This window comes from Sander lucioperca, chromosome 11 (assembly GCF_008315115.2).
Source record: "Sander lucioperca isolate FBNREF2018 chromosome 11, SLUC_FBN_1.2, whole genome shotgun sequence".
Lineage (NCBI taxonomy): Eukaryota > Metazoa > Chordata > Actinopteri > Perciformes > Percidae > Sander > Sander lucioperca.
The window spans coordinates 31,418,617-31,438,607 of record NC_050183.1 but is presented as its reverse complement, the minus strand read 5'-3'; positions in this window follow the sequence as shown (position 1 = coordinate 31,438,607).

Below are 19,991 nucleotides of genomic sequence, written 5' to 3'. Positions count from 1 at the left end.
TCAAAATCAGTTGTAGGATAACTTTATGTGGTCTACTTAACACATCCCTCTAGCCCTCGGACCTGGTGAAATATTAACCTAAGTCTGTCACATCATATGGATACAACTATAAAGATACAATGTGCCTGTTCCCAGCATTAACACTTTGCGATGGTTCGCTTGTTACCTGTGACAATATATGCTAAATGTAACGTCTCTTTCACTCAAAAAAATCTGTTGAAGTGGAAATCAAGAGAATAGTGGCAGCGCCACACCAGTTACAGAACAACATGCATCTCAGTGTCAGTCCAAATTACGCACAATAAGCAGTTTTAACTCACTGATGTAATGCCATTTATTTTCTAAGTGTTGGTACACTCAGTGAAACTGAGTCCAGTGCGAGGGAGATCCGACTCAGAGGAGGAGAGGTTAGTGAGGCCAGCGTCTCCACGGCAGGTGACAGTGCACACGGATCTGCTGCGCCAAGCATAGATGAAATAATGAAATATTAAATAAGACTATGGTAACAGAAATATGTGCAAAATTAAGACAGTCAAGACGGCCCAGTGTTTGGTGGACTGGGTACACCTTGTTCACTTAATAGCCTACAAATATCCACGGGATCAATTATGCATCACATGAGTTTGCCCACCCGACACAGCGTTTGTTCCTGGGGAGAAGGATCCGTGCGTCCCGCCTCCTGTGTGCCATGGATGTCTGCGTCTCAGCAACTACTATCTATAAAGATACAATTTGCCTGTTCCCAGCATTAGCACAACACTTTGCGATGGTTAGCTTGTTACCTGTGACGATATATGCTAAATTTTACATCTCTTTTACATTAGCAAGTGACTGACCTATCTGGGTGCGTTTTGAGATGCCTGATGAAGTCCGACGTTGTTGATCCGGCATCATTTATCTTGGTGCCACACACCTTGCATGTAGCTGTTCGCTTACTGCCACTGTTTACAAAGTTATTGAAAGCAAAACTAATGACAAAAGGCACAACTCTGGGAGGACTTGGTGTCGCCATCAGCAATGCATTTTTTTACGTGAGTGCACGCACATAAGGCATAGCGCATGCGTTACTTTGCACATTATGGCAAAGGCCAGGGGACATGCAGCTCATCATATGTTTCCCCAACGTATATGCACCAATAAAAGAAAATAGAAATACATGAATAAATGTTGATTTAAAAAGCAATAATTGCATGAAAACAGGTTGTTGACGAGTCTCGAAGCTCGAGTCCGAGTTAAGTCAAGTCTTTTGGGTCGAGTCACAAGTCAAGTCTGAAGTCTTTTGGGTCGAGTCCGAGTCAAGTCTGAAGTCAGCTGTTTGTGCGACTTAAGTGCGACTTGAGTCCGAGTCTCAGACTCGAGTCCCCATCTCTGGCGACTACCTTCTCAAGAATCTTAGAGAGAAAGGGAAGATTATATATAGGAAGTCGTTAGGTTAATGTCAAGTTGTCATAACACAAACTTCTTAAACAATGCCAACCTTGCATTACAAGTGTCATAATTTACTGAATGATCACTTAATGACAACAGTCATAAACATTCATAAAGACTCCTCATGTTCATGACGTATCATGTTATGGTTGTGCACACCCCTTCAAATAAAGTGTTAACAATGTGTCTTTAGCCTAGATTTGAATCTAACGGCAGCTGGTTCCACAATTGTGTAGCAGCATATATGTATATATGTATACATATATATGTATATATATATATATATATATATATATATATATATATATATATATATATATACATGCATATGATTGGTTGCCAGTGATCTACCAACCAATCAGGAGTGATTTTTCTTGTTTAAAAGTAGTGGCTTCAGCCAATACTGAGTGAGGAAATTCAAGCCAGGCCAGACATTCTCTGGACAGGCGCGGTGTCGCTGCTATTCATATGCTAATTAGGCCAGACACTCTCTGGCCAGGAGAGGTTTCCCTGCTATTCATATACTTATTAGAGCCATTAGCACCTCCGCGGGAGCTCTCCACATACCATATGGTTCGTTTCCAACAATATGTGGCACAGACGAACGCGACGTTCATAGCCTGTAAATTGTCGTTAACTGCTGAAAATTAGGGAGATTTACGGGCGTTTACGGGGACGAAAATCTCACTTTTCATGCAGTGTGTTGTCATACGAGAAGATGTCATGGCAGGCCAAGGCTTACCAGCAAGTAGCCGACAGTATTGTTGTCATTACTTAGAATTCCTCATGGGGGCGCCAAAACTACGCACGACAGCTTTAATGAGATCCAAATTACAGATATTCATCTGCAACAGATACAAGGTTTGCTTTTGGCCTTTAAATACATTCTGTTTGTTATCATTTAGATAGTTAATGATGTAATATTTTCAAACCTCATTTTTATGCCTCTCTAGTTTTGTTGTCTCACCTGTGCAGTTTTTTTTCCCTCAGAGAATAGAATAGGTTGAAATCTGTACATGTGAGCCCACTCAGACTTTGTCTTACCTTCTAATTGCAGTCCTTTCGACTAAAGAGAGAAATATCAATTACAAACCTTTAGTGTGCTGTCAGGCGCATTCAAAGGTAAAACGTGGCAGCTTTGAAATAAAGTTATTACCAAGGCTTAAGAGTAAAAATTAATAATCGAGCCAGTCGCTACTTGAGAAGAAAAAGAAGCAAAAGAAAAAGGAGAAAATTAGAGATGAAAGACAGCCACAGGTTAGGCCACAGCGTAACGCGTTTCATTTGGCCCATCGTCTCATCTCCAACTTGAAAGCGGGCCTCTTTTGTTCTTTTCCACCTCCTCCAACCCTCCACCCCAGCTACACGCCCACTCTTCTTTTTTCCCCTTTTTTTTAACTCACCCTTTGCATAATTACAACACTGCTATTTCTGTGATGGTGTTCCACCATTACTTGGATTTACAAATGCCCTGCATGGAATTGAAATGAATGCTAAGGAACAATATACATTTCACATATGTATAGCTCCACAGGGGTGTTCTTAAATTGCACATTGATATATTTTAATGAAGGGTTGTCAGAGCTAGCTTCTTGCAATTTTACCATTAAAACTAAAAAGTGGTGAAGAGCAGCAACAATGGAATTCACAAAAGGGGTGGGTTATTTTTCCCCTACTGGTACTCACATTCAAATCTTCATTTTTCAGCCTGCCTTTATTTTCAGAATGTGCACCTTTTCTCTGCATGCCTCTTTCTTACAGAGTGTACCTTATTTTTTTAAAGAAGTACGAAGGGCATTTGCTGCACTTGAGTAATCAATAAATAACAACCCCTTCACTTTACCACGCTTTTTTTAACCTACGTAAATCCTGATGCAGCAGTGCAGTATCCCTGTAACAGAACACCATGACCTCTTGGTCAGTTCAAGAAAAGCCCACGCACATTTATAATTAATACAGATCCGTTTTTACCTCTCTGGAGTCTAATAATTGCTATTTTTGTAAGTGGGAAAAGAGTGTTGAAAGGATTTAAGGAAAGTAAAACAGAAATCCTGGAGATCAGCACTATTTGGAACGAAGTTACCTTACTCAAACAAGGGAAAACTTTTGTCTTATTCAGATTTTTTTTTGTAGCTATGATGCTCGCTCGGTCCACCACTTTGTTTCTGATGGAAATTATGCAACAATGAATGTGTGGATTGCCATGAAATGTAAAAGTAAGGGTTAATGGCAAAAAGGGCAAGTTGTCCATAATAAGGAATTAATGGACGTGCTGGGGAGGCAAGAACCCGCTTATACCATCCGGCTCCTCTCCACTCTACAGAACGTCTCTCTCTCTCTCTCTCTCTCTCTCTCTCCTCTCGCTCTCTCTCTCTCTCTCTCTCTCTCTCCCTCCCCCCGTGAGTGTTTGGTTGTGTGTGTGTGTGTGTGTGTGTGTGTGTGTGTGTGTGTGTGTGTGTCACTCTGTCTCTCTGTCAGTCCGTCGGACGCCCCCTCTGTGTGCCTGATCGCGTGTCTCGCTGTAGACACATCTGAGAAGTCAAGAGAGCCAAAATAACCATACACCTTGGCGTTTTATTTTGAAATGTGTTTTATTTTGTAAAGCATCTGGCTGCGCTGTGGCCTTCCTTTATTTGTTTACCTACCTGTCTTGACATATTTGCACGCGGCTCGTGGAAGAAATAGAATAGATACTGAAGCGATTGCTGCTCTGCTCCTGATCGCAGCTGGTGTGAACTGACAAATTGGATAACATGGGTGCCGAAATGAAAATGTCTCTGCTTCACTGCACTTCCGCGTCCAGTGTGTTTTTTGGGTTACTTGCCTTAAAGCAACACTATGTAACTTTTCCCGCTTCGGTCCCCCTACAGGTTGGAAGCAGAATTGTCCATTACATTACATTATGCAAGTTTGTCAGATCGGGTAGCGGATCTGTAGTTTGAATGAACTGGACAATGTAATGTAATGTACAATTCTGCTTCAAACCTGTAGGGGACCAAAGCGGGAAAAGTTACATAGTGTTGCTTTAAAGCAACACCAAAGCACTTTTCCTCTTCAGTCCTCCTACAGGTTGGAATCGGAATTGTACATTACAGTTTTTTATGTCTCATTCGAACTACAGATCCCCTACCCGATCTGGTAAACTTGCATAGTGCGGTTATAGCCGATAGAGGGCCGCAAAGCGAATGCAGAAGTGCCGTTAACCCTGTTACGAGTTGATGAACCACTGAAACGATTTTGGAAACATAATTTTAAGGTACAAAAGAATCTTTCGTGTTGCTTTAATTTAAGCCAACCTTATCTGTATTATTGGCACATTAGAAAACAGTCACCTGAATCATTTTTGTAACAGTCCTATGGTGGTTGGAGGTCACAAGGATGTCATCATAGTAATAGGCGTACAAAATCTGTTTACGAAGGAAATAAATTACTTAAATTCGTTTGTCTTTAAGGAATAAGGACTTGTTGGATTTAAAGGAAAGATGGCTTTTTTCGAGGAAGAAATCTGCTAAATTGTACAGATAATAAAGTTAATAAGCTACCTCTTACATGAGAAAAGAATAACATAACAAATTTTTTGAGAAACAAGCTCAATACTGTTGGAGCTCTGAGATCCCCACACGTTTCTTTCCTTATCTATTCTCCCATCATGCATTTTTCTCTATTCCATCTTTCAGACTATAGATGCTCTAACACAAACACTCTCTCTCACACACGCATGCACGCGCGCGCACGCACACACACACACACACACACACACACACACACACACACACAGAAAAGCAGATCCACCCACTTTGTCCACCTGCAGTATGTTAAAGATATACTGACATACTCTTTCTCTCTCTCTCTCTCTCTCTCTCTCTCTCTCTCTCTCTCTCTCTTAGGCTTTATCTGTGCTATTTTATAGAGCAGTAAGTGAAGTATTGTGAGAGGTGATACAAAAGCTTCCGTCTCTAGGGAGTGAGAGGCAGAACAGAGAGTTTGTAAAATATTCCGCTTGCCTATATTCATCTCCCCCTCTTTTTCCAGCTCACTCTCCCTCTCTGACTCTTCCCAGGCTCCAAGAGAGGCCACTTCATATACTTGGACACAAAGAATTTTCACTGTATTAAATAATGCAAGTAGTCCACAATTCCTCCATCTCTCCTTTCTTTTCTTTTTTTCAGGCCATTTGAAACGCCAGATCCACTCCAGCACATTAGCTGTGGCCTGTGAGTAACAAATGTGACACATTATTGAAAATACATTTCTGTTTTGCTCCCGTCTATTACAACATTGAAATAACCTAGTAGAGAGCCAACCGACAGGCAGTTTGCGAATGTGTTTATATTTCCTGCTCTAAACATTTGACACCATCTTGTGCATGTGCTTAGATAGTGATGCAATTTACATTCCTGTTTGATTTGCCATGATGCCCAATACCGGACTGTTAATGCTACGTTGAAATTGTTGCTATAAGGGGTCATATGTCGCCCCCATTCTCCTAATTACGATTACATGAAAATAATCCAGACACTTGTACACAAATACTTATACATAACAGATTAATGAACTATAGACATTTAGTTTTTTTTTGCTCCTTGTGTCCTTGTTTATCGTGTAAAACAATATATTCAACTAAAATGCTATTGAGCTCATTTAGAGATACATCTTTGTTAGCCAAACAAAAGTCAATGGGAGAAGGGGCAATGGTACAAAAGGATAGTATGAAGAGAGTGTCGTCTGTCCAACATGTCATAAAGCTTTTGCAATTGTTGGTTATTACATTTTTGTGTGTGAATACAATGTCATCGTAAAAAAAAAGAGGAGAAAACACTAAACCACCTGAAACTGGATCAATAATACAATATGGATTCAGCGGTTTTTGGGCCTCTGACAGTGACATGTCTATAACTCAGTAATAGTAGCTCATAATACAGCTCATTTCCAGACCTTTCTTCACCCCCGCCCATCCACATGCAGCAATTCGGGAGTCTGAAATGTCAACACTGTTGTTTTCCAGTGTCATAGATGGCTTTGTCTATGACTGTATCTTTGTCTGTGTGTGTGTGTGTGTCAGTGTGTTGTGTGTACACATATGATGGCTGCCCATAGTGCATCTGCTTGACTGCTCCATTCAATTGCTCACTCCAGCAGCCCTTTGGAAAATGTTAATGGTGGGCAGTTAACATCAGTTCACCACCATCTGTACTTGACCCACCATCACCATGGAGAGATAGATTTAAAAAAAAAAAGGTGGAGAGAGTTTTAACAAGTAGGGTTAAGGACAAAGAAAGTTAAAAAAGAACACCCACTGTTGGACTGTATTGATGCTGTCTGGTTAATTGCATCTATGTGTGCTTATAATTATTTGTGTGTGTGTGTGTGTGTGTGTGTGTGTGTGCGTGCGTGCGTGCGTGCGTGCGTGCGTGCGTGCGTGCGTGCGTGCGTGCGTGTGTGTGCAAAACCCTCATGGCTTTGTGACTGAAGTGTGCACTGGTGTGAAAAGCATTTACATCTACTCTGTGCGAAGGTGTGAAGCAGACAGACAGTCAGGCACATCTTGTCCAATGGCCTGTCCACCACTTTGGCTACTGTTGCCCTGTCACGGTTATCTCTCTTACACGCACGCACACACGCACGCACGCACGTACGCACGCACAGACACACACACAGACACACACACACACACACACACATTGCTCACTCTGTTGCCTCCCTGACCTGAGATTGCTGTGTGCTGCTGCTCACATCCAGAGAAGCACTGGGCCATATACAAACACACACAAACGAATACTCTCACACACAATGATTTATAGCCTCCAACACAGTCAATAATAGCCATGGCCAAGATGAAGGACTTGCTATCAGGACACACACGCAAACAAACAAGCAAACACACACACACACACACACACACACACACACACACACACTCTTGTCCATTAGCTAAGTGTACTGGAGTGAGGTGCTCACCACATTGGCTCTCTTTATTAATATCCCTGTTTAATGCCACTGTTGCCTCTGCTGCCTCATGTGAAAAACTAAAGGTGTACATAAGCTGTGTACAACATATACAATGACATGGATAGGTGTGGGATTGCCATCAAACCACCACTGTGGGTACATCAACCTTTAGCACTCAACTGCATTTTGTGTAATGAAAATTACACCATAGTCAAAAACTCTATAAATAAAAAAATACATTTTAACATTTAGAAACCATACTTCAAAAAGTGATTCTAAAAGAAATAATTAAATTTGGACATTTTCTTTGTTTGCTAATAGTAAGGCAGTATGACTTTTATAAGGGGAAAATAAAAACTGATCCAGTAATGTTGTCATCAGACTAAGCTTTAATTTGTGTGTGGCGCTACATAACACATTGTAGCATGCTAAGACATTAAACTAAGATTGTGAGCATACTGATTAGAGGTTTGTTTTAAGATGACTCTTGAAGATCTCAATAGTGGGGGAGAATATGATGCTGGGAGGAAGTGAATTCCACAGCTTTTGGGGCAGCGATAGAGAAAGCCCGGCCTCCATAGTCCTAGATCTCGGGACAGACTGAAGTCTTTAGTCAGATGATCCCAGATCTCTGACAGTGTGATAAGGGGACAGGAGTACAGTAATGTAAGATGGGGTGATTGGGCTAGAGTGCTGTCAATCTGACAATTGTAATTTCCATTGGATCAGAGTACTGTCACTTGGCTGCCTGTTCTGCCAACTGTCCCCACCCTTGTCACATGACCAATTAATGTTTCGATGATGACTATCCAAAATTCTGATACCATGGAACCAGCACTGGCAGACTGAAAATTTGTGTAGGGCTGCCTAAAGCCTTTATACATATCTTTTTTTTTTTGCATAGAATACTAAGCTATTAAAATAATTTTTGGCATGATTTTATAATTCATCTTTTAATGTTTAACATACATGTGGCACAGTGAATCCTTAGGATTAACTGTATCTGTGGAAGGCTACTTTAGTGACTACATTACCTATAGGCCAGTAAGCCTATCATCAGTGGGATTTATATTTGCTAATATGTTTTTGAAAAAAAAGAACAGTTTCGAGGCGCCCCTGCAGTGACTCTGAGGACCCCCTAGGGGTCCCGGACCCCCTGTTGAAGAGCTCTGCTGTACTGTGAAGAGGTCTGAAACCTGATCTGAAACACAATTTTTCACAAATGCCGTTTTGATCCAGGATGGACAACAGTTGGTTATACACTACTTTTTCAAGGATTTTTAGAAAGAAAGGGAAGTTCGGAGATTGGTCTGTTTTTTTTTTTTTTTTTTTTTTTTATTAGCACCTTCAGACATACAAAACAATCTCCACAATATGTGACAGATAACGTCAGATGGCGCACAGAACAAGAAACCCAAATTGAACAAGAACAAAGACCCTCACCCACCCTCTGCGGTCTCAAGGAAAACAAAACAAACAAACAGAAACCACACCTTGTCTAATCACTCTCCTCTAGTTCTTGAGGGGCTGAGGTCATTAAGTCTGATATTTGTGCTGTTGCGCTTTCTCATAGGCTGATAGTTGATGATCTGGCTTTGTTAATCCTTGCTGTAGAGAGCTCAAGCATAACTATGTCCAGAAAATACGCCAACCACTGTTTTATACAAAGTGAGTGAGGGAGGAGCCAGCGTTGAGCTATCATTTTCTTGGTTGCAGTTGAGCCGGCTAGCCAAATTTTCCTCTGTCTCCCAAGCAGGTGTAATTTAGAGTTGTCATTAAGTAACAAAACAATCAGATCAGTAGGAATTCGACATCCTATCACATCAGATATTATTGATGTTGTTTTATTCCAAAACTCATGAACCTGTTCACACTCCCAGACCATATGCAAGACAGTTCCAGGTTCAGGTTGACAGGAAGTACAATAGGGAGTGGGAATGACTTTAGAGACGTATCTCTTCTGCGCAGTCCAATATGTCCTATGACATATGTTGAAGTGGATATACTAGTGATTTGGGTTTTTGGAGCAGTGGAAAATGTCCCAAACTGTCTCCCAATTAATTGCGTTCCCCTCAGGGCTCAGCTCTCGTTCCCATTTCTTTACTATTAGGAGTTCTCGTATGGATACTTGCATCAGTTTAGCATAAATCCTGGACACTAATCCTCTCACAGGAAAATCAGCAAACCATTTAATGACTGGGTGCGCCTCAAGACTGTTTCCCCATGGCACTCCATAACATTTTAGGGCTGAGCTTAAGCACAGATAAAAGTAGAAGGATGTTCTGGGGACCTCAAAACTAGCTCTCAGGTCTTCAAAACTCAAAATACCGTTCTCATTGAATAGCTGGTCTAATGTCTAAAATATAAATACCTCTGTCACTCCACTGCTTACAAGGAAAGGGTTTGTTACCAGACATTAAGTGTGTATTGAACCATATTGGGGTGTTCAAATGTCACTTATTGGTGTAGCGTAGTTGCTCCTCCACCTGTTTAAAGTTGGTGATAATAGGGCCATAGGCTAGCATACACTTTTTCGGACACACACATGTAAAGGCACGGTCTTGCAGTCTTAGACTTCCAGTGAGGTTTTGCTCTATTACTCTCCATGGAACTGGAGATGAGGGTCCATCCACACTCTGAGGGCCTGTAGCTGAAAGGCTCTGTGATACACTTTAAGGTTGGGGAGGGCCAGACCTCCCGTGTTTGTGGTGCATTGCAGGGTAGAGTATTTTAGCCTAGGTTGTTTATTATTCCAAATATACTGCCGAATTAAGGTATTGAGTTTCTTCCAGAAATTTATCGGTGGGGGTAAGGGGATCATTGTACTTAAGAAATTCACACGAGGGACTATGTTTATTTTAACAATAGCAATCCTGGAGCACAGTGATTCCGGCAGTGCGGACCAATTGGCCAGATCCCTTTGAACACTACTTAATATAGTTTCATAGTTGTCCTGGACAACGTAATTTTGCTTTGGGTTGGTATTGTAACACTAATGGCTGATGCCACATGCCTTTTGTTCAATAAAAAAGATTAGAGTTATTCCAGTTAATTTTATAGTCGGAGATTGAGCCAAATTTGTTGAAGATCTTAAGAATCTTTGGAATAGAGTCCTCAAGATCAGAAATGTACAACAAAATATTGTCTGCAAATAATGATATTGAGCTGCTATTGGATTTAATCTGGTCATTACAGATTTTATTCTGCCTTATGGCTAACGGTTCAAGAGATATTGCAAACAGCATGGGGGAGAGCGGGCATCCCTGTCACGAGCCCTGCTCGATGGGAAATGGCTGAGAGTGCAAGCCATTGGTTAAGACTATGGCCGTGGGATTCGCATATAAAGTACGCACCATGTCAATGAATTTGGCCCCCAAACCAAGCCTCTCCATTACTTGCCACAAGTAGTTCCACTCTACGCAGTCGAAAGCCTTTTCCGCGTCCACTGATAAAACTGCTCCCGTTGTTGGAAGGTTTTTTGCTTCTTCTATTACATGAAATAGTCTGCGTACATTGTCTGCAGCATGACGTTTTGGTTTAAAACCTGATTGGTCGGGGTGGACTAGCTTTCTCGATAAAGCGCTCTAGGCGGAGAACCAATACTTTGGAACAAAGCTTAATATCACTCCTGATGAGGCTGATGGGCCGGAAATTTGAGCAATCCATTAGATCTTTGCCCTTTTTGAGTATAACAGAGATTAGCGCAGTGTTGCTTTGTTGGTGGAAAGTACCCTTCTATATGGCTGAAGTTAAAGCTTGTAAAATGGTAGGTCCTAATATGTCAAAATACTGTAGAAGTTCTGATGGAATTCCATTCAACCCTGGCGTTTTCCCCTTTTTAACTGTTTTTAATGCTGATTTAAGTTCCTCTAACGTTATAGGTTGACCCAGTTCTTCTGCCTCTTCTGGGTCAAGACGAGGCAGGTTTAGTTCTTTTAGGAACTTCTGGCACTGTGTCGGATCTGGGTTGCAGGAGGACTCATATAACTTAACATATAAGGATTGAAAAGTGGCGCTGATATCCTTAGGATTTGTTGAGATACCTCGGTCTGTGCGGATGCTGTTGATAGTAGCTCTGGATTCGCTTTGTTTTTATTTTTTTTTATATTTTGAGCAAGCAATTTGCTTGGTTTACAGCCATTAAAATAATAATTTTGCCTCACCCTGTGCATTATGAATTCAGCTCTCCTTCTTAGCAGATCATTTAGCTCTGTTCGACTTGTGACTAGAAGAGTAAGTGTAGATTTAGAAAAACAAGTCATAAAAGACTGCTCTAAAGATTTACAGCGTTCTTCCAACTCCGCAATCCTTGCCTCTCTTTTCTTCTTCAAGTTGACCGCGAAGGAAGATGTGAAATATCTAATAGATCCTTTAGTTGCCTGCCAGCTAAATGCAGGGTCAGAAACTGAGTCTGTATTGATTGATATAAACTCAGCCAGTTTGGCTCTAAATTATGCATCAAAATCTGTGTTCTTGAGAAGGGAATTATTATAGTTATTGCAATCTCCTAGATCTTTATCCTAACATATCACAATGGAATGTGGTTATCAGCACATTGTGATCAGACAGAATTGCTGGTTCTATGAGTGAGTGCACATTTCCACCTCAGCCATATTGTAAAGGTGGCTGGTCCCCCTTGATGGTTATCTTTGACCAGCAAGTTCTTCGCAAGGCCCGGTCTATATTAGACTGCACAAACCACCCCCTTCACTCTGAGTTTGAAATATTCCCCTCAGGTCGCAGATTTAGAGTACCTCGGTTCAAGACCAATAGGGTTAAAAACTCCTTTGTCCCATGTGTCAGCTTAATTTGCACATGTAATGTAGTACTTTGTTTTGTTTTTAGAGATTGTTCCAGTGGTGATAAATTGTGTTGTGTGTATTACATACAGGAAACCTTTTTTGTACTCATGTCTTGTATGGTTGCCTCTATTTGTATGTTGCTTGAATGTGTTTCTTTTTATCTTTCACTCCTGACTGCATATCAAGTTTCCCATTTGGGATAATAAAGTGACTGAACTGAACTGAACAGCAACACAATGGAGCCCTTGGTTTTGGTGTATTCACAAGATGAGGCAGCAACCTTGAAGTATTTATTTTTACATCTCTCTTACGTAAATGTGACTCTTGTATAAGCGTCACATCTATGTTCTTCCTTCTTAAATAGTCCTGGAATTTAGCTTGTTTGATCGGCCCGTTTAGCACCCTGATGTTAACTGAAAGGATTGAAAGCTCAGCCATCTTCAAAATTTACACGCAAACATCGTCGAAAGTCACAGGTACGTTTTAACAGGTCTAAGGCCGGTTACACACTGGATGCGTCGCGCGAGTGTGTCAGCCGCAGGCGTGTCAGCCGCAGGCGTGTCCGTTTATATTTCGGCTCCCATGTTAACAGGTTAGAGCTTACACACTGCCTGCGTGAGACGCGTGCCTGCTAGAAATAGAACCGGCGGCTATTTTTCATGCGAGACGCGAGCGTGTTGGAAGCGTTTCCAGGCAAAATAGAATAGGAAAAGATGTTTATATTCATTTATACACGAATGCATATTAATAAATGACATATTGATGTTTGAAAGTCTCTAGGTTTTGACATCAATGTAGATATAAATTTAATAAAAAATTTCAGAGAAAAGATTTTCAAATATTGCACCTGTCATACAGAACGAAATATTCTGTAACATATTTTGCAGTCAATACTGCCGACGTCTTGCTTTAATGAAATCAGTAGGCTATATATTTATATTTAACAACTCTCTCCCCATACGTCGAACAAGCCTATATATAAAGGGTAGTATAGGCTACAATAACAACGTAGTGTGTGTTCTGAGTGATGGTCCAACATCAGATAGCTATATAGGCTCTTTACAGCTACACAAAGTTGTTATAAACAGACAGCCCACTTACCCATTTTTCAGAGTTTGAATCTGTCGGCGCTATGTCCCGAGATCAGCCCTCCCTGTACCTAGCAGCAGGAGCAGCGCCGTCAGACACGCTTCTGGTGTGTAGGACACAGAAAAATCCACGTAGCCGCCACGCTTCTGAGACGCAACAGAAACGCCACGCTCGCGCGACGCATCCAGTGTGTAACTGGCCTAATGAACTTCTTATGCTAAACATGACTGGTGTTACAAAAACCCTAGAACTAGGTTTCAACCAGCTATCAAATTCTGAAATAAGCTGTGTGAAAAACACACCAACCTGGTTGGAGTAATAAACATAGATTATAAACTGGACGGTCAGCACCCATCATGTTTTTTCAGTCTGGTTAAATGTTCCTTTAAAGCTTCGCTCCAAAACTTACATATAGACAGAAAACGTCCGCATCTGTGGCTGCAGTGAAGGTGAACTCGCTCCCTCCGTGGGTCACTCTCCGTGTGGCCGGGTGGACAAGCAGGTCCGGGGTGCTCCTAGCATGTATCTTGTTTTGTGCTTTAAGCTCCCGCTGCCACTGGGCCGTGAATGCGCCGTTGCTGAAGCACCCCTAAAAATCATCTCAGCACCCCTGAAAAATAACGTCCTTATCATTGTGATTTTGTGAAATCGTTTAGTGCTCAAACCTTATTACTTTTGCAAACCTGATTTTAGCGATGGAATAGGATAAATGACGACTCAGTTGTAGCCTAAAGTCAACAGCCTATCTGCGATTCCCTGAACGAGGGCGCCTCAGCTTACTGTTCAGTCTGCGCAGATAACTTTTCGGTCGTCAGAGTATAGCTACTTTCAGCCACTGAATAGGTATGGCTAATAGAGTGAAAATCTAAATCTAAATCTAATTGAATGAACACGTTAAGTAGGCTACAGGTGTAGTATTTGTGGAACCAATCTGTGATTCCCTGATCACAATGATGGCAATCATATCTGAATTAGCCTAGCTTATTCACCACAGAGTCCAATTTTGTTGTGCAACGTTAGACAAAATTGCTAACTGTAGGCAAATGTAGCTTAGGAGTAGCCTACAACGAGTTTTTAAAGTGTGCTATTAATAGCCTGCCGTAACAGCTTGAGCACTGCTAAAAATAGCCTAGCGCCGCCGCTGCAGTTACCTCCCTACCAGACACTTTCTGATTTTTAACTGTCAATGCCAATGAAAAATAAATAATTCGACCTGTCGGATCATCAGACTCATTCATATCAGAACTGAAACACGGGAACAACAAACCCTGACAGGGTCACAGTCTGTTTCCCCATAGATGGATATCCGTTTCTTTTTTTTTTTTCAAAGAAAACAGCCAGGTTCAGGTGCGAAAGTATAAGATAAGCCTTTAACATTATCCCACTGCACTGAACAGCAACCCCATATTCACATATGTTGCAAATAGGTGAATGTATAACCTTTGGTAGCCTACACAATACATTCTCTGTTGATTAGTTGATTACATTTGCCTTCTGGTTGACAGCACAAAGGAGTGAGGAGAATAGAGAGGGAGAAGGGCAGAGAGAGCAAGATGAACAAGGTGAGAAAATGGCTAGGTAGCCTATAAGGCATATATATATATATAGTAGGACTACTGTGTTTTGTTTTCTCTTTTATTTGAAGATATTTTCTAGTTGATTACAAAATGTTTTGTATGTGATTGTATCTGGTGAGAGATGCCTTGAATCTGTTGATAGTTTGTCATAATTGCATGTCTCAATTTGTCTATTTCCTTCCCCAAAACTCACCAGAAGTCATGATTTAAGGGTTTAAAAAAAAAAAAAAATCGTACAGGGGCATGCCCCCGGACCCCCCTAGCTTAACTGCTAGTTCCCTCTGTCTCAGGCTCTGCCCTGATGTGTTGTAGCGAGGCATTCAATTCCGTTAGCGCTCCCTTTATTGCACACTTAGTTGCTTTTCCAAGACCTGAGCGATCAAGTCGTCCATGTTTGGGCTAGCATCAGTTGCTATGTTAGCCACCGCTCTATCGCCGCCATGTCCGCAGTTTTTGGGTCAGAGTATGTAGCTTAGATGACAACGGGACCTGTTTTCTCGCACTTGCAAGCAATTCACTGTGTCAAAGTCACTGTGATAGCAGATAAAACGATTTGGCGTCGAAGAAAAAGGAATAGACCTGGTTATTGTTTTTTTTAAAAGCTGGACTACTGCGTGATTGGAAGATTGGGGAACATGGCTGGTTTCCAGGGAGCTTTTGATAATTGAAAGAATGCTGCGGCCAATGGTGGCAATAACTTCTTTGAAGAGTTTAGTTGGAATAATGTCGAGAAAACAGGTGGACGAAGAGATAATGTGATGAATGTTCTGATAAAGTGATGTAATAAAAGTATATTAGAACTGCAGTGTTCATCCATCGCAGAGGAGATGGAAATGCTATTTACAGATGGACTGATACTAGCTCTGATGTCAAGTACTTTAAAGAACTTTAGGAAGTCCTCACATTGAGAGACAGACATCTCTAAGCAGGGGGTGGGAATGGAGGAGCTGACAGAGCTTAACACATTAAAACAATACCCTGGGGTTAGGACAGTTTTTGTCTGGGTAAGACTGGTAAGGTACTGAGCCCTGCTATTTTTTTTTTTTTTTATATCAAGCTGGTCCAAGAGGTCCTTCAGTATTCGAAATGAGATCTGCCATTTATCCCACATCCACCTCCCTTCTGCAGGCTCTCCTAATTTATCTAATATTATTGTTAGAAATGTCAATATATTATAACTCAATACATTTACTCTCATTGTAAGCATGTTAGCATGCTAAAGGTAGCATTTAGCTCAAAGCACTACAGTGCTAAGTACAGCCTTTACGGCACTGTTGGCATGGCTGTCAACTCTTGATCATTGTTGTCATTACTAAAGCGCGATATATGCTTCTGCATAAAATATACGCCGTGGCTACGTACATAGGTACGTGGAGGCACGGACCCTATGCTGTAGCCTGACTTGCACCTCTCTAAAAATGTAACTACATGTCGCGGCGACGCACATCGCACGGCCGTGGTAGAATTAGATTTCCCCCGACTCATTTCCTGGTTCTCCGACTCCATAAACAAAACACACTTTTCCTGCTACAGTTTTCCCACTGTGGTGAGAAAGCACAGGGGAGACACTTTGTTTCTCTCACTGTGCATCTAGAGTCGGTACTCGCTCCCAAGCTAATCGCCGTCACTCTCTCACTCTCTCTACCTCTAGTATAAACTTCAGGCCACTTACGTAGGCTACGGCGAAAGCTCTGCATGGAACCATAAATCACGCTTAAAGCTATAGTGTGTAGTTTCTGTCGCCCCCAAGAGGAATTCTAAGTAATGACAACAAAACTGTCGGCGTGTCCACATGATACAAGCCTTCCGTGATCACGCACCCCCCTCACCCCTCCCCCACGCAGTTGCTAGTAGCCAATGAGGACACAGAGAATTAAAAAAACATGATGGACTCTTCAGATGAGGCAAAAGTTGAGGGACAACACAATCTTCCGAACATAGCCATAGTGAGAAATACAGAGAGAGGTTTGTGGAGCGGATAGTCTTAATTAGCTTTGTAGCAACTCATTTGGCAATGGCTTGAATGTAACGGAATTTCATCAATATCAAAACGTTATGCACTAAAGCTTTAAGGCTTAGAATGTCCCATCAACATAGTCCTTATATTCACAGAACACCGATGCTTTCCTCTATCCAGATATTTGCTGGGTTAAAAACAAACAAAAAAAACAAAAACCTGTGAATACACAGGACAAAAACCCAAATAATTTTAAACAATATTAAAATTAAAAAAACAGTCCTTAAACATATATAGAACTTCTTACATCATAATCAATATCAGAATACTTTATTGATCCCCTCATGGAAATTGTTCAGTTACAGTTGCTCACAGTCAAATTCAAGGCTTAAATAAGAGTAATAAAAGAAAAAAGATGATGGAATTTCTGAATACCTTTACTTATTCTGATAGACCGTTCATCTATATGCAGTACCTTGAAAGTCAAAGCAAATTATCGCCTTTTCACCTTTCCTCTCCCATATTCTATTTACCAGTCTACTTGTCTCCTTTTTCTCTCTTCTCTTGTCTTGTATCACCTTCTCTTCCCACTGCTCCTTGCTGACTTTTGTTTGCCTAATAAACACAGCAGTGTATCTTAGCTTAGAAATAAAATCAACTCTTTTTTTAGAGCGACACTAGCTATGCTCTCACATAAAACAACGGTCAATTAGACTTGACAGACGCTGAGCCTCTTCTTGGGCCATAAAACATAGATAACAATGAGCAAACTGAAAACAAGAGGCAGAGACACATTCACTACTCATCTGCTGTTGTTGGACTTGTTAAGGGGCATGTTGAGAACTTTTAATAGGATTTGTTTGGTTTGCATTAGAGATGGTCCGGTACAATTTTTTGCTTCCGGAAAAAACGATTCCGATACCTGAACTTGCACATCGACCAGTACCGAGTACTGAGCCGATACCAGTGTGTCATATATTTTATTATGTTTTAACAGCTGTATACTACTATCCCTGTATGGAAGTGATATGATTTTCATCTTTGTTGTCAGGTTAAAGTCTTCGTGAAACATGAACAAAGACAAACAATGAATGCCATAGAACTTTCTTTTACTATGCAGTTTGAAAGTCAGTCGGTACGGAAAAAAAACATAAATAAACTACTTTAAAGTTGTTTTTTTCAGAGCTAAATTACATAGTATCGGTTCGGTGCATAAACGACAGTACTTTCCGTTACCAATACTAGCATTTTAGGCAGTATTGGAAGCTTTTACCGATACTGGTTTCGGTATTGGAACATCTCTAGTTTGCATTGTGGTGGTCGCTTGTTAAAATGCCGTCCTTAGTAACTGGCTTGTTGATGGAGCTTTCAGGAGAAGGTCTTATATTTCACTGCTACTGTAAGTATTAGTTAATAGGCGGACTGCAGTCCCAAACGGCTAACTATCCAGACCTATAACTAATACATTATTGAGAATTATTAAATTCTAATGGAGCATTTGTATTTTAAACGGCGCAGCTTTTCTAGTGAGTCAGAGAAAAGTACCGTCATTTTACAAAGAATAATGGTTAGAGAAAATGTCTTCTATGGCAAAGGTCCAGAACATCATAATATGTAACCTGCATTATGTTTCAATTCCATATATATTGAAGTAGCCTAGTAGTTGAAACAACATATATATGTAGTCAACAACTGACTCAAATCAAACACAGAAAGTACATTTCAATAATATTTCAACAGTATTACATTTATTGTCAGTTTTGAATTCACATTGAACCCGAGGGATTATAAATAATAAGTACTTTAATAACAAATCAATGTTATTTTCTCTTTTATAGTCAAATAAGCGCTGCATTTTAAAATAAAATACATAACAGAGCTTTTAAAAATTGTGCATCCTAAAATAAAGTGCTTAATTTTAGATAGCACTTCGGTGCTCCCATTGGGCCACCCCCCTGTGTTAAAAACTAATAAATCACCTACTGCCTGTAGAAGTGGTTTCCAGCCTAAGGATAGTGACCCCCCAAGGGGTCACAAAAAAACCTGATGGGTAAAATTGGTAACGCTTTATAATAAGGGTACATAAATGATTAATAGTATTTCATGCATGACTTAATGCAGGAACAATACATTAATTAATGCATTAATTAAGGTATTTCCACCATCATGATTTCTGATTTATTGATGATGTTCATGTCTTCTTCATTGGTAAATCTGTAGTTAAAGTGACAGGCTAAAAAAACTGAATTATAGTGTTGTAATCATGATTAACTAAACCTTACTTCTTCATTACTTAATCATGTTTGTGCCCCTTTAAATAAAGTGCTGACCAGGTCCATCTTTAACATTGAAAATTAATTAGATATGATTAATGGTGGCATAACATTAAATGTATTAAGATTTAAAGTAGTGGATTGGCAAAATGATACTTAGGTCACTACATTTATACAAAATACAGTATACTGCAAATGCTTTTCTATAGTTGCTTTATTCACATTAACATAAGGCACTTAAACAGTAATGCCTGAGAATAACGCTTACCCAAGTAGGATATTTATGAATTTTAATTTTTACTAACTTCTGTCTGTACACCTGGCATTTCTTGACAATTTCTATTTTTTTATTTGAGTGATCACAAAGATGATTGCTGCATATGCCATATACTATTAATCATTGTACATTACTGATAGTTCATTAAGTACTACATTAATGAATTAATGCTTTTTAACGCATGAAGTCATGCTGAATTAATGATAATGCATGTGGCCTTATAAAGTGTTACTGAAAAATCTGCTACACAAATCAGGTTTAGCTTTTACTGTAGCCAAGCCTGCACGGTGGCTCTATACAGTAGATGGCAATTTCAGTGTGTTGGTCAACAACCTTCGGCGAGGATGAATCCTACTAACCTAGTAAATCTTGCCCCAGATCTTGTTATGACTTTTTTCTTATTGTTGCTTTTGCTTTTTGTTCTGAAACACTGGAGAGTCTGGCTTCTAAAAACCATATGGATGAGACAGACTGAGAAGTGAACATTGTTCTGAAGCAGAGTTTCCGCTAGAAAAAATTGGTGCCAGGTCATGTAACCTGTAGGGTTTCATTTTACCAGTCAAGTGGGGAAAATTGTGGTCAAATATTTTCCGTGTTTATTGCGCTTAAAAACAATTGATAGGCAGGCTATATAAAGAA